This window comes from Dromiciops gliroides, chromosome 1, assembly GCF_019393635.1.
Source record: "Dromiciops gliroides isolate mDroGli1 chromosome 1, mDroGli1.pri, whole genome shotgun sequence".
Classification (NCBI taxonomy): Eukaryota; Metazoa; Chordata; class Mammalia; order Microbiotheria; family Microbiotheriidae; genus Dromiciops; species Dromiciops gliroides.
The window spans coordinates 83,486,332-83,501,194 of record NC_057861.1 but is presented as its reverse complement, the minus strand read 5'-3'; positions in this window follow the sequence as shown (position 1 = coordinate 83,501,194).

Genomic DNA, 14,863 nt, shown 5'->3' with positions numbered 1-14,863 from the left:
TGATCCAACCATTCTAGAGAGCAATTTGGAACTATGCCCAAAGGGCTATAAAGCTGTGCATGCCCTGTGACCCAGAAATACTACTATTAGGTCTTTTTCCCAAAGAGATCATAAAAAAGGGAAAAAAGACCCACATGTACAAAAATATTTATAGCTGCTCTTTTTGTAGTGACAAGTAATTGGAAATTGAGGGGCTGCCCATCAATTGGGGAATGGCTGAATAAGTTGTGGTATATGAATGTAATGGAATTCTATTGTGCTGTATAAAGCAACGAGGAGGACTTCAGAGAAACCTGGAAGGACTTGCATGAACTGATGCTGACTGAGAGGAGCAGAACCAGGAGAACATTGTACACAGTATCATCAACATTACATGTTGGTTAACTGTGATAGACTTGATTCTTAGCAATACAATGGTCCAAGATAGTTCCAAAGGACTCACGATGGAAAATGCTCTCCAAATCCAGAAAAAAAAGAACTGTGGAATATGGATGCAGACTGAACCATACTATTTCTTTTGTTTCTGGTGCTGTCATTTTTCTTTTTTGAGGTTTATCCTTTTTGCTCTGAGTTTTCATTCACAGCAAGACTAGTGCAGAAATATGTTTAATGTGATTGTACAAATATAACCTATATCAGATTACATGCTGTATTGGGGAGGGGGGAGGGACGGGGAGGGGGAGAAGAATTTGAAACTAAAAATCTCATAAAAATAAATTTTGAAAACTATTTCTACATGTAACTGGAAAATAATAAAATACATTTATGATAAAAAAGAATCATATACTACAACATGTTCAGCCACTAGTTTACCCACTAGTTCTAAAATATGAGAGCAGTTTTCCTTGACTATTTTCTTGAAATATGATGTCTAGGACAGTTTTTATCATGACTTTCAAGTATTCTAATGATTTTTAAATTATTCATCTTGATTTATTTTCCATGTCAGTTGTTTTTCAAATGAGATATTTCACATTTTAATCTATTTTCAATATTATTTTTGCTTTGTTTAATTATTTCTTGATGTCTTGTGGAGTCATTGACTTCTATTTGTCCAATTCTAATTTTTAAGGAATTATTTTCTTCAGTGAGTTTTTCCATTTGTTCAATTCTGTTTTACAAGGCATTATTTTATTGAGTATTCTTTTCATCTTTTGACAAACTGTTGACTCTCTTTTCATAACTATTTTTTGCATTATTATCATTCCTTTTCACAACTTTTCCTCTAGCTACCTTATTGATTTTTAAAATCCTTTTTAAGCTCTTCCAGGAATTCTTGTTGGGCTTGTGTCAAATTCACATTTTCTTCTTGAGGCTTTGTTTATAGGTATTTTGACATCAACGTCTTCTTCAGAAACATCTCAATCTTATCTGTTACAATAAATTTTATGTCACCACATTTTTACGGTCAGGTTTTTTTTGTTTGGTCATTTTTATCTATTTTGTGACCATTAGCTTTATGCTTAACTCCTTTCCCAATGTGATAGGGCACTGTCACAAGATTCAGGGATTTTGTGCTTATGTTTTTAGAGTTAGTTATGGGCATCTGTATGTGTTCAGTGCTTCCGTGGTGGTATGATCCAAGAAAAGGTGGAGCCACTGCTCTCCTGGCCTGTTCTCTGATCTTTACCTAGGAAAGGGTATTGCTCCCCTTCAGCTTCAAATGCTAGTTCTTGTCTTGTCTTTAAATCTATGACCAAGTCTCCTGTTCTCCTGAAGCTACAAGCTCTAGTGCTCCTTTATTCCTTGTAACTAAAAGTATAGCCTCTGTGTCCTTGTGAGCAACCACTTGCACTTTTCTCCACTCCAAGAACTGTGAATGGGTCACTTGCTACCCTAAAAAAGTACTAGTATTCCCCTTGACCCTGGAACTGTGACCCTGAATTGAATATAGGAACTCCCTATGAAATCTGGACTGAGAGTTCCTAAAGCTGCTGCAGTAACTGTCACATCCACCTCCAAATGTCAGTGCCTGATGTTGCTACACCCTGTGCTATACTCCTGGAAAACCCTAACCTCAGTGTCACAGACCTCTCCTGTCAACCTCATAAGGTGTCTTAAACTACAAAATTTTCTCACCCTGACCTTTTGTTGGCTCTACCACTTTAGAATTCAATTTGAGGCATTGTTTTAAAGCTCTATGTAGGAGAATGTTGGGAGAGCTCAGATAAAATTTTATTGCATTGTACAAGGGCAACAGAATCATCTCCAGAAAGGCTGTATGAAAGTACATACCTGTTCCTGGGAGAGCAAAGAGATACCCAGAAGGATTCTTCCAATCCCATTCCATTGACACACTGACAGGTTTGAGAGGTTGAAACCATCATTATCACCATTGTCACCATCATCTTCATAAACATCAATTCATCATCCTTGTCTTTAAGATTTATGAAGCAATTTCTATCTGCTCTTTCATTTGAGCCTCACAAAAACTTTGTATGTACTTTTATTTGCATTTTATAATCAAGGAAACAGACACTAACAGGTGAAGTGTCATATAGCTAGTAAGTATCTGAGGCAGGACTCAAACTCAGTTCTTCCTAAAACTGAGTCCATGTGCTCTATCTCCACTGTTCCTAATTGCTTCCAGTGATAGGATTGTACAGTTTAGAAGTGGACGGGGGAATTAGGGACCCTCAAGTTCAATGGTCTCATTTTATGGAAGGGGAAATAAGGCATAATAGTCTGGGGGAAAGGACCTTGATCAAGTTTATGTAAAGAGTCAATGCTTAAATTTAAAAACAGGTATCCTGACTCTGTGCCACCAAGGTGCCTCTGTATAGGGAGGGCTCCCCATATAATGCTTTTTTCACTGTGTTGTACAGGAGACTTTGTGGGAGAAGGTAGATTCACCTGTGTGGGATGAGAGCACAGCAAGACAACCAGCTATAAATGGAACATTCTGTGTAGGTGGCTCATTCTCAGAAGTAGCATATGGCCATAAACTCAGTCTAAAACTCATTTTGAGGGCCCTTATGCTCCTCTACCTAGGATGGAGTTGGAGACTTCTCAAGATAATGATCCCCAGATAATAACTTGTCGGCAGGCAAGAGGGAGGCTATTTTGTTGAAGGGGTATCAGCAGGGTTGATGAGAAACTCTTCACCCTTGGATGAGAGCTTTTGGAGGGAACTGCTTTGTGCTGGCCTGGAAAGGCCACCCAATTACTTGACAGCAGTCAGTCTCCCTGATAAGTTGTCATCCAGACACCGAAGATTTCCAATGAGAAAAAAGTACACTCCTTCTAACGGAAGCCCATTATACTTTGAATGAAAAAATGTTAAATAAAAATGCATTTAGTTATTATTTGCTATATGCTAAGGTGTCCAAAAGGTTGGAGGTACAAATAGAAAAGTGAAATAATTCCTGCTTTCAAGGAGTTTATACTCTAATTGGAAGAGATAATAGATATAAAAAAAATTGTTTGAGTGGATAAAAATCCTAGAAGTTTTAAAGGTATTGTGGTATGGTAGAAGGCAAGGCCTGGGGGTCCTTAGATTTCATTGACTTGTCAGATGTCAGTGCCTGAGGGATTTGAAGAATCCAGTGGAAATGGCAGAGCAAATGATATTAACAATGGTTCTTAGGGTCAGTAAAGGGTAGGTAAGAGATCTTTATCAATGTCTGTGTCTATATCCATAGCTATAGTTACAACTATCCCTATATTAAAAAAGAGAGAGAAAAGAGGGGAGGAAGGGAAAGAGACAGAGAATGATAGAGGCAGAGAGGGAGGGAAAGAGAGAGAGAGAACTGACAGAGATAAGGAGACAGGGAGATAGACAGACAGACAAAGGGGGGGGGGATTCCTTTGCAACATCTGAGAAAGCCAGACATACCTCCCTATTGAAAGGAACATGCTCTTACTACTAAGAAGACACAAGTTATGTGTCTGGTTACTTCAAAGATGACTAGTTGATTGGGACATGGAATTTATGCTCTTGTTTAAAGTACCCCCGTTTTGCAACAAGTATCACTGATAAGGGCATCATTTTTCAAATATATAGAAAACTGAGTCAAATTTATAAAAATACAAGTCATTCCCCAATTGATAAATGGTCAAAGAATATGAAGTAATTTTTCAGAAAAAAAAAATAAAAGCTATCTGTGGTCATATGAAAAAAATGCTCTGAATCACTATTGATTAGAGAAATGCAAATTAAAATAACTCTGAGGTACTACCTCATACCTATCAGAGTAGCAAACATAACAGGAAAGCAAAATGTTGGATGTTGGAGGTCATGTTGGAAAAGCGGGATGCTAATACACTGTTGGTGGAGTTGTGAATTTATCCAACCATTCTGAAGAACAATTTACCTAAAAGGCTATATAGCTATGCTTACCTGCTGATCCAGCAATACCAGTGCTAGGTTTATATCCTAATGACATCCTAACAAAGAGAAAAAGACCTACTTGCACAAAAATATATATAGCAGTTCTTTTTATGGTAGTTAAGAATTGGAAATCAAAGGAAAGTCCATCAATTAGATAAAGGCTGAAGAAGCTGTGGTATATGATTGTAATGGAATATTATTGTGCTTTATGAAATGACAAGCAGGATGATTTCAGAAAGACCTGGAAAGACTTATATAAACTGATGTGTAGTGAAGTGTGTAGAACCAGGAGAACATTGTGCACAGTGACAGCAATATTGTAAAATAAGCAACTGTGAATGACTTACCTATTATCAGCAATACAAATGATCCAAGAGAATCCCAAAGGATGAATGTTGAAGCATACATTCCACCTCCATAGTGTAACGATGGGAATGACGCCACCTGCTGGATACTTACTGTAGAAGAGTTCTGCCTATGAAGCAAAGGTCTTTGAGGGCAAGACCAGGCTTCAGGAAGTGACGCGGACTAGTGGGAGGAGGAAGGAAGAGACTGGCGCTCGGTCTCACTCTCTTTCCTCTGGACTCTGGCGGAGAAGGGAGCTAGAAATGTGCTCTCCCTTTAATAGATAGGAATCTAGGCCTTTTTCTCTCTCTTTACCAAATTCTTATTCTCCTTAATAAATGCTTAAAAGTCTAACTCTTGCTAAAGCTTATAATTTATTGGCGACCACTCATTAGATATTTTAGACAGTTTAGCTAGAATTTTAGCCCTTAACAGATGGCTGACCACGAAGAGGAAAGCTGAACCTTACTTCTGATCTTCTGGTTGGGTAAGAAATTTCCCCTCCCTCTCCCTTTAACTGCTAAGTACTGGTGTACTGGCTGTGTTTTCCTTTAAATTTTTTCGAATGGACCTTTTAAACTCCCTAATTATCCTATTTTTGATTTTAGTCTGTTTAACCAGACAAATGGGAGATAAGATCATGTTAATGCTTTGTTTTTGTGGATTTTCTATTTTTCTTTTTATTTTTGTTAAAAGAGCCAGCAACTTACTCACACAAGGAAAAATCACTCCCTCTCCCAACCATGCTTTTTCAGAGAAACCTGAAGAGATTCCTGCAGCTTTTCCCAATTCTAACACTAATTGTTGCTCTAATTTTGCATGCCTGGAGGCAATGACCCACCCTCTAGAAGCTTTTAATCCCCTAGCACCTGGAGGCAAAGTGGGGGAAGAGGAATCCAGGCCTGAGTTCAAATTCAAATCTGATTCAAATTGTGCTGGTCCCTCCCCTCCTCTCCAGACCCCACCCTCTACTCCTCCCATGGCCATTGCTTCCCCTGCCTGGGAAGTCCAGAGAACTGATGCGCATGCTCAACTTTCTCTAACTACATTTGCAGCTTCAGGCTCAACTCTTCCCCAGCCTGGCTGTGCTTCTGAGACAACCTTAGAAAGCCCTTTAAATTCCAGATATGCTTGTTTTGTTCATAATTTTGCTAACCTGCTTTTGTCTTTAATTAGTAATCTTATAAAGCATTTGTATGGTGAAAAGCCCGACAGACAATATAGAGGGGTTAAAGAAGAAAAACTTAAGCTGAATAGGAATGACAACCATCAACATAGTTCAAGACTCTGCTTCTTTTGCCATGGAAGGGTATATATTTTAGAGAAATGTAGAAGTAAGCAGCAAGGTATTGATATGAGTGTTGGGGATTTTAGATATCGGAATCAAAAGTGTTCTGAATTCACTCAGAGTATTAATGTCAGTTCAGAGGTTACATAGGATTTCTATGCTATTATATATACATTTTGAAATTAATGGTATGGGTTTATTTTCATAGAGATTTTCATGCTTTTGAGATTGTGTCTTATACTTAGTTTTTAAAACAAGGAGAATATTTGTAAAAGTTTTTTATAGTCATGTGATCAAGTTTATATTTTATAATACTCTTATTAAGTTCATATTCATTTATATTTCCTTAGTTTGAATTTCATTGTCTTTTATTGTTCCATGTGTATTTTCTTCTATTCATTTATCTATCTAATTTTGAAACATTGCAAGATGGTTTTGTTTTTATTATACAATGTTAATTCTAGGAGTATTGTGCTCCCATATTCTGAGTTGTTTGTTTTTGTTATTTTTTCTCAACTGATTATTTGATCAAACTCTTTAAAGCATTTCCTTGGCAAATTGGTTGCCATGGCAAGTGTAAATTGATTCTAGAAGTATTATTTTTGATAAGCATATTCCCCCCCCCCAAAAAAAGAGGGGAACATTTGTAAAAGTTTTCTATTTTCAAAAAAAAAAAGTTCTTTGAGATTCTGTTATGCTTTAACTTGTATTTAAATATGTTCTGATTTTTCACAAAAGTAATTGTATACTAAGTAAAAAAAAGATATTATTTGAAATTGTTGCATAACTATATATTGTGTTCTGAGTCAAGATGTATTCACATTTTTTGCAATCATTTATTATCCTCAATTTTTAAATCCATATGAGACTTGGATTATGGGAACTTATCATTTAAGACATTAATTGCCTTTATTCTGAGTTATCAGATGCCAGTTGGCCAAGATGCCATCCAATCACAAGAGGAATACATGCAAGAGCAGACACTGAACTGTCACATGAGGGGAGACATGCACGAAGTCAAGGTATGGCCAAGGGAACGGCTTTTGACAAATGTTGAGGTTGGATTCTCTTGGTTTAATATTTTATTTTATTTTTCCCCACAATATTGTACAGATGGCTGGAAGTATTGATCCCACCCATCTCACTTCTACACCTGGCTTCTATGCTCCCTCCTATATGCCTGATGCCATGGACATCTCAATTCCATGCATCCGATTAAGTCTGACTCAGTTTCCTCCAATATGTTCGGTGGCATGGACATATATTCCATCCACCTATTTTAAGCCTGGCATACTGCATGGACAGTACATATTGCTCAAGTGTGGGAATGCTCATATCCCATCATTTCTCTGTTCTTTTATGGTAACCCCCATAATTATCTCAGGTGTCATGATAAATAACAGTGTTGAATTTGGCCTTGACACCTGTTACCAATTATATTAGATTTTCTAATTTCTCATAATGGCATGAGGATAATTAGGCAGATGATGCAAAAAGTGATGAAACAAAGATAAAAATTATTTTTATTAATTAATATTGCAGCAATTGTCTTCTCAATTACCCTCCGTGAGGGGGGACTATAGTAATATTATAATTTTAAAGAATGTTTCAATTTTTGTTTTATTATATGTTTCATGTGTAACAACTAAGATTCTGTATTCCCTTAGACATGTTTTTGAGAACTTTCATTGTTTGATTTTATTATTGACAAAGCTATTTTAAAGTTGTGTTAAGCTCAATTTTGTAGGAAATTTCCTGGCTGATTACCAGCATCCATACCTCAACCCCTGAAAAGACTTCCATTCCACGACTACACCTAGAGGACATCTGAGAAAAGACTTTCAGAGACTTTAAATGAACAGTTTTGATTTGTTTTTGTTGTTTTTTTTTTCTCTTTCTGTTATAATATACACCATCTGTAACATGTATTCTCTGCAGAGGCCCTCCCTTTGCAAGACCAATGTCAAAGCGTCGGTTCATGAGGACAAAAAAAAAATCGCCCCTCTGGACAAAACTTTCCTCTCTTCCTTTTCTATATTGTTGTTCACATATTATTAGTTAGCAATAGTTATTATATTGTTTTTACTGTTCCGTCAAGGAAACATTTTGTTTCTTGAGGAACAACAGGGGGGACTGTAACGATGGGAATGACGCCACCTGCTGGATACTTACTGTAGAAGAGTTCTGCCTATGAAGCAAAGGTCTTTGAGGGCAAGACCAGGCTTCAGGAAGTGACGCGGACTAGTGGGAGGAGGAAGGAAGAGACTGGCGCTCGGTCTCACTCTCTTTCCTCTGGACTCTGGCGGAGAAGGGAGCTAGAAATGTGCTCTCCCTTTAATAGATAGGAATCTAGGCCTTTTTCTCTCTCTTTACCAAATTCTTATTCTCCTTAATAAATGCTTAAAAGTCTAACTCTTGCTAAAGCTTATAATTTATTGGCGACCACTCATTAGATATTTTAGACAGTTTAGCTAGAATTTTAGCCCTTAACAATAGAAAGATATGATAATGATTTGACACAGATTGAAGCATGCTATTTTTCACTTAATTTCTTTCACTTTTTCTTTGATTTAATTTTTCTTGTACAAAATTACTAATATGGTACTGTTTTACATAATTTCACTTGTATAACCTATATCTGATTGCTTGCTCTCTTGGGGAATGAGGGAAAGAGGAAAAGAAGGAGGAATACAATTTGAAACTCAAAACTTTAAATAAAAATATTTATTATTAAAAAAATAAAGCACACATATTTTCTATGATAGTTTTGAGAATAGCTGGCTTCAGACACTAGCTATGTGAACCTGGCCAGGTCATTTAACTCTATTTGCCTCAGTTTCCTTATCTGTAAAATGTGCTGAAGAAGGAAATGACATACCATTCAAGTATCTTTGTCAAGAAAACCCCAAAAGGGTTCTTGAAGAGTAAGACAGGATTGAAAAATCTCAACAGCAGAAGCAGCAACAACAACAACAGTTTCTGTCACATTAACTTGACTCACTCCCTTCAGAAACAATAATTCACAATGTACTTGATCCATTATTTAATCATGCACAGGGGCAAGAGGGGGAAGAAGGCAAGAGATCTATGCCCATGAGAAGCTTCTTTATCCCAGCAACAGTTGCTACAATTTGTCACAAAAACACATGGCGATTCAAAGCTATCTATTGCCATATGAAAAAATGCTCTAAATCACTCAGAGAAATGTAAATTAAAACACCTTTGAAGTACCACCTCACAACTATCAGATTCGTTAATATGACAAAAAAGGAAAATAATAAATGTTGGAGAAGCTGTGGAAAAATTGGAACACTAATGCATTGTTGGTGGAGCTGTGAAGTGATCCAACCATTCTGGAGAACAATTTGGAACTATGCCCAAAGGGCTATGGGACTGTGCATACCCTTTGACCCAGAGATATCATTGCTAGGTCTGTATCCTAAAGAGACCATAGAAAAGGGAAAAGGACCCACATGTACAAAAATATTTATAGCAGCTCTCTTTGTGGTGGCAAAGAATTGGAAATTGAGGAAATGCCCATCAATAGGGGAATGGCTAAACAAATCATGGTATATGAATGTAATGGAATATTATTGTGCTATAAGAAATGATGAGCAGGAGGAGTTCAGAGAAACCTGGAAGTACTTATATGAACTGATGCTGACTGAGAGGAGGAGAACCCGGAGAACATTGTGCATCGTAAGAGCAACATTGTGTGATGAACAATGGGGATAGACTTGGCTCTTCTCAGCAGTGCAACAATCCAAAATGGTTTCAAAGAACTTATGATAGAAAATATTCTCAGCATCCAGAAAAAAAAGAGCTGTGAATTATGAATGCAGATTGAATCATACTGTTTCTACTTTTGGATTTTTTTCCTTCTTATTTGAGGTTTTTCCTTTATTCTCTGATTCTACTTTCACTAGATGACTAATATAGAAATATGTTTGATGTGACTGTACATATAGAACCTATATCAGACTTCTTTCCATCTTGGGCAGGAGGGAGGGAAGGGAGGGGGGGAGAAAAGAAAAATTTGGAATGAAAAATCCAGTATAGACAAATGTTGAAAATGATCCTTATATGTAATCTGTAACTGGAAAATAAATAGAATTAAGCAGGGCAGCTAGGTGGTGCAGTGGATAAAGCACCGGCCCTGGATTCAGGAGTACCTGAGTTCAAATCCGGCCTCAGACACTTGACACTTAACCAGCTGTGTGACCCTGGGCAAGTCGCTTAACCCTCATTGCCCTGCAAAAAACAACAAAAAAAACAAAACCAAAATAGAATTAAGCACACACACATACACACACATGGCAGGGGAGGAGGGGAGCTAGGTGGTACTGTGGATAAAGCACCTGCCCTGGATTCAGGAGGACTTGAGTTCAAATCTGACATCAGACACTTGACACTTAATAGCTGTGTGACCCTGGGCAAGTCATTTAGCCCTCATTGCCCTGCAAAAAAAAAAAAAAGTGTTATAAAAACACACGGCAAAGTTCCTGGGAGGAGCCAAGAAGGCAGAGGAAAATCAGTGACTCCTCAGAGCTCCCCTCAAATTCCTCCAAATTGTTTCAAATAATGCCATAAGACAATTCTTAGAGCAGCAGAACCCACAAAAGGACTGGGTAAGATAATTTTACAGCCAAAGACGTCTTAGAATGTAAACAGAAAAGGTCTGTTGTACTGGGCTTCAAAGACTGACCTCCTTAAATATGAACATGAGATGAGGGTTCAACTTTCCCAAATCAACATTTGGTAGTGTGTATTTTAAAATTCTAAATATGACTTCTAATCTGTCCCCCTAGTTTTGGGGGGAAACTGGCTAAAATCAGTGATAAATGAGTTTAGTTTTTTAAGGGTTTATTAAAAGATATAAGAGAGTAAAGAAAGAGAAAGATCAACAACAGATTTCTTATAGCATGGAAATCCTAGCTTTCCTAGACCTCCCACTTGAAGACCTGCCTCCAAACTGATGTCTCAAACCAAAAGAGGAAGAAGTCCTCTTCCAGTGTCAACTCCCTCCTTCATGTCCTCCTCCCAGAAATGGGAGCTTCTTCAAGCTGATTGGTTAGAGTCATTCAAATCCATTGGTTCACTGGACTTGAATGTGGTCTTGAGTTAAGTTAAAAGTTTTTAGCTTCTGAAAATAATACCTTCTTTTTTGTTTGTTTTTGTTTTGTTTTTTGGTTGGGCAATGAGGGTTAAGTAACTTGCCCAAGATCACACAACTAGTAAGTGTTAAGTGTCTGAAGCCAGATTTGAACTCAGGTCCTCCTGAATCCAGGGCCAGTGCTTTATCCACTGTACCACCTAGCTGCTCCCCCCCCCCCAACAATACCTTCTTAAGGGCTAGCCAGATGTGCTTACAATCTAGTTATCTTGAAGTAGGCCAATCAGTAATCAATCACTCTCACTTAATTCAATCAGTCTAGATTAATCTCCAGGTGGCCCTTTGAGTATCTGCTAAATCCCCTTATCTACCACATTCCATTATCTTTTGCACAGTAGCATCTAGAGCACAGATAGATTTCCATAGAAGCACATGGCAGCGGCAGATCCTTAAGTCCCCACTTGGCATGAGAGATTAATGTAGGTAATGTGCAAAAACCCTAACTTCTAAAGGAAAAAGGAGAGTGTATTTTAAATTCTCTAGAATTTATTATTCTGGAATTTGGTCTTCTAGCCAAATAAGGTAGATATCCTTGGAACTACAAGCTTAGGGATTTTTTCACGTGTAACCCCAAGTTCAAATCTGAGAATTAGACCTTCTCAATTCATAGTCTTAGAGAATTTCCTCAATTACAGATCTCAGGGTCCCAGAGACAAGTCATATGTTGAAGGAAGGACCTGAACCAAAACTTCCTACTTTAAAGACCAGGTCTCTAAACATTGTGCCACACTGCCAATAAATAAGGAAATTAAATATAAATAAGTAAAAATGAATAAATGTAGAAATAACCCTAAATGAGAGGAGTATATAGATAGACAAATTAATAAATAAATCAATTAAAAAAGGAAAATAAATACAAAGTAGTTAGATTCAAGGTATTTTGGGAAAGATGTCACAACAGCTAAGGGAATCAGGAAAAATTTCATGTAGAAAGTGGTGCTTGAGCTGACACTTGGAAGAAAACAGGAATTTTCTGAAGCCATAATGGGCAAAGGTTGAACTCTAGGGATGAGAGGAAGCCAGTGAAAAAGCATAGATATATATGATGTAGTGTTTTGTATAAGGAACTGGGTGTTGTGTTTCAGAGTGTGGGGGGAGGAGGAGTACTGTACAATGAAGTAGGATAAAATGGGTAGGGATAGGTTGTGAAAGGCTTTAAATATCTACTGTGTATGCGTGTGAGTGTGTGATTGTGTGGATATATGTGGATATATGTATATGTATATATACACATATATAAGAACATATGTATATGTGTATCAATGTTTATGTTTACATGTATGTATACAATATATTGTATATTTATTTTATATGTATATATAAATACATATATAATAAACATAAAATCTAAACACAGGAACTTAAAATATATGTGTAAACACACGCTTCCCCACCTCGAGGCATAGGGAACCATTGTATTTTATTGAATAATAGACTTACACAGTCATATATGGCCCAAAGGAAAATCACTTTGCTATCAATGTGTAGGATAAACTAGAGTGTGAAAGAGACTTGAGATAGAGCTAAAATTTGGAAGGCTATTGAATAATCCAGGTAGGAAGTGATGAAGGCCTAAACAGTGGTGGTGGGTATGGGAATGTGAAGAAAAGATCAGATTTGAGAAATGTAATTTAGGTTGATAGGATAAGATTTGGCAGTGGAGTAAAGGAGAGAAAGAGATTGAGAATAAGGCCAATATTATGCATATGGGAGATTAGAAGAATGGCTATGCCTTTTATAGAAATAGGGTAGTTTAGAAGATGGATAGCTTTGGAGGGGAAAAAGAAGTTGTTTCAGAAATAATGAGTTTACGATGTTTTTAGGACAACCAGTTGGACACACGTCTATTTGGTATTTGTAGATGTAGGATTGAATTACAGGGGAGGGACAGAACATAGACATGAAATCATTTTTATAGTTATAATAGTTGAATCAAGGAGAACTAATGAGATTGCCAAGAAAGACATAGATTGACTTGCATGTAATGATAAAGAGTAAAATGAGCAGAACCAAGAGAACATTATATATAGTAATAGCAGTATTGTTTTTTTGTTTGTTTTTTTTTTGTTTTGTTTTTTAGTGAGGCAATTGGGGTTAAGTGACTTGCCCAGGGTCACACAGCTAGTAAGTGTTAAGTGGCTGAGGTTGGCTTTGAACTCAGGTACTCCTGACTTCAGGGCCAATGAGTATTGTTTTAAGAACAACTTTGAGTGAATAAGTAATTTTGGCTATTATAAATACCCAAATTAACTACAAAGGATGTATGATGGAAGATGCTATTTGTATCCAGAGAAAGACTTATCAAATAGAAGTATGTATAAAATGGTTTTACATACACACATATAAATACATATGTACATATATACATATGCAAATATATGTGTGTATCTGCATATATTTATATCTAATGGTGGCCATTTCTAGGGTGAGGAAGGAGTGAAGAAAAAGAGAAAGTTACATGATAACTTTATTATATATTTAAATGGAATAGCATGTTCATAATTGATGTGCAGTTTCATGTGCAATCATCTTTTTTATTGTACTATGCTATGGAAATGATTATTCTATTCCATAATTTTTTTTCCCCAGGGCAATGGGGGTTAAGTGACTTGCCCAGGGTCACATAGCTAGTGTCAAGTGTCTGAGGCCAGATTTGAACTCAGGTACTCCTGAATCCAAGGCCAGTGCTTTATCCACTGCGCCACCTAGCCGCCCCCCTACTCCATAAATTTTTAAAGAAAGAGAGAAAGGAGAAAGAAAGGAGAGAGAGAGAGAGAGAGAGAGAGAGAGAGAGAGAGAGAGAGAGAGAGAGAGAGAGAGAAGAAAAGAGGACCTAGGACAGAATTTTAGAAAACACCCACAAGGCCAGATATAATGAGTCACTGAAGGAACTGGGGACGTTTGGTCAGAATAATAGCAGAAGACTATGTCCAAGTATCTGAAAGCCTGTCATGCAGAAGAGTAATTAGACTTGTTGCATTGAATCTGAAAGGACAGAACCAATATCAGTGGGTAGAAGGTACAGAGAGGCAGACCGAGGCTTGATGTCAGGAAAACAAACAAACTTTGTAATTATAGAACTATCTCCAAGTTTAATGAGCTTCCTCAGGAATCAAGGAGTTTGCCTTCATTGGAAGTCTTCAAGCAGAGGCTAGATGACAATTTGTTGGGAATGGTAGAGTGGCCATTCCTTTTTTACATTGTGGATGGAATATATATGTAACCTCATCTGTGGAGTAGTCACTCATCCTGTAGTACTCCACACTTCTCCTATGAGGCATGTGAATACCTACTGAATGACATGCTATAGTCACTACAACCTACTATCATCCAGGCAAGTCTAGATTCCCAGAGAAGGTTTACTTTCACTTGGCTACACTCAGACTCTCTCAAAGTCCTATAACACTGTTATGAAGAAATATACTCCAGTTACTCACCATTCCAGTTCTTAAGACCTCAATGATGTGTTTTCATTTATACAAACCAAGCACTAAGAATAATTGGATTTTTGGATCTTAAAATATAAGCACTGGCATGGCAATAATGCAAAAGAGCTAATAATAACTTCACAGATACTCACATATTAAGGCAAATGCAGAAAAAAATAAATACATTAGAGACCACACTTAAACTTGAGTCACACTCTCCCACTAATGCACTCAGTCCTGGTTGCGAAGAGTGAGAACATACAGAATCCTGCAAAAGAGACATAAGTGGGGCGGCTAGG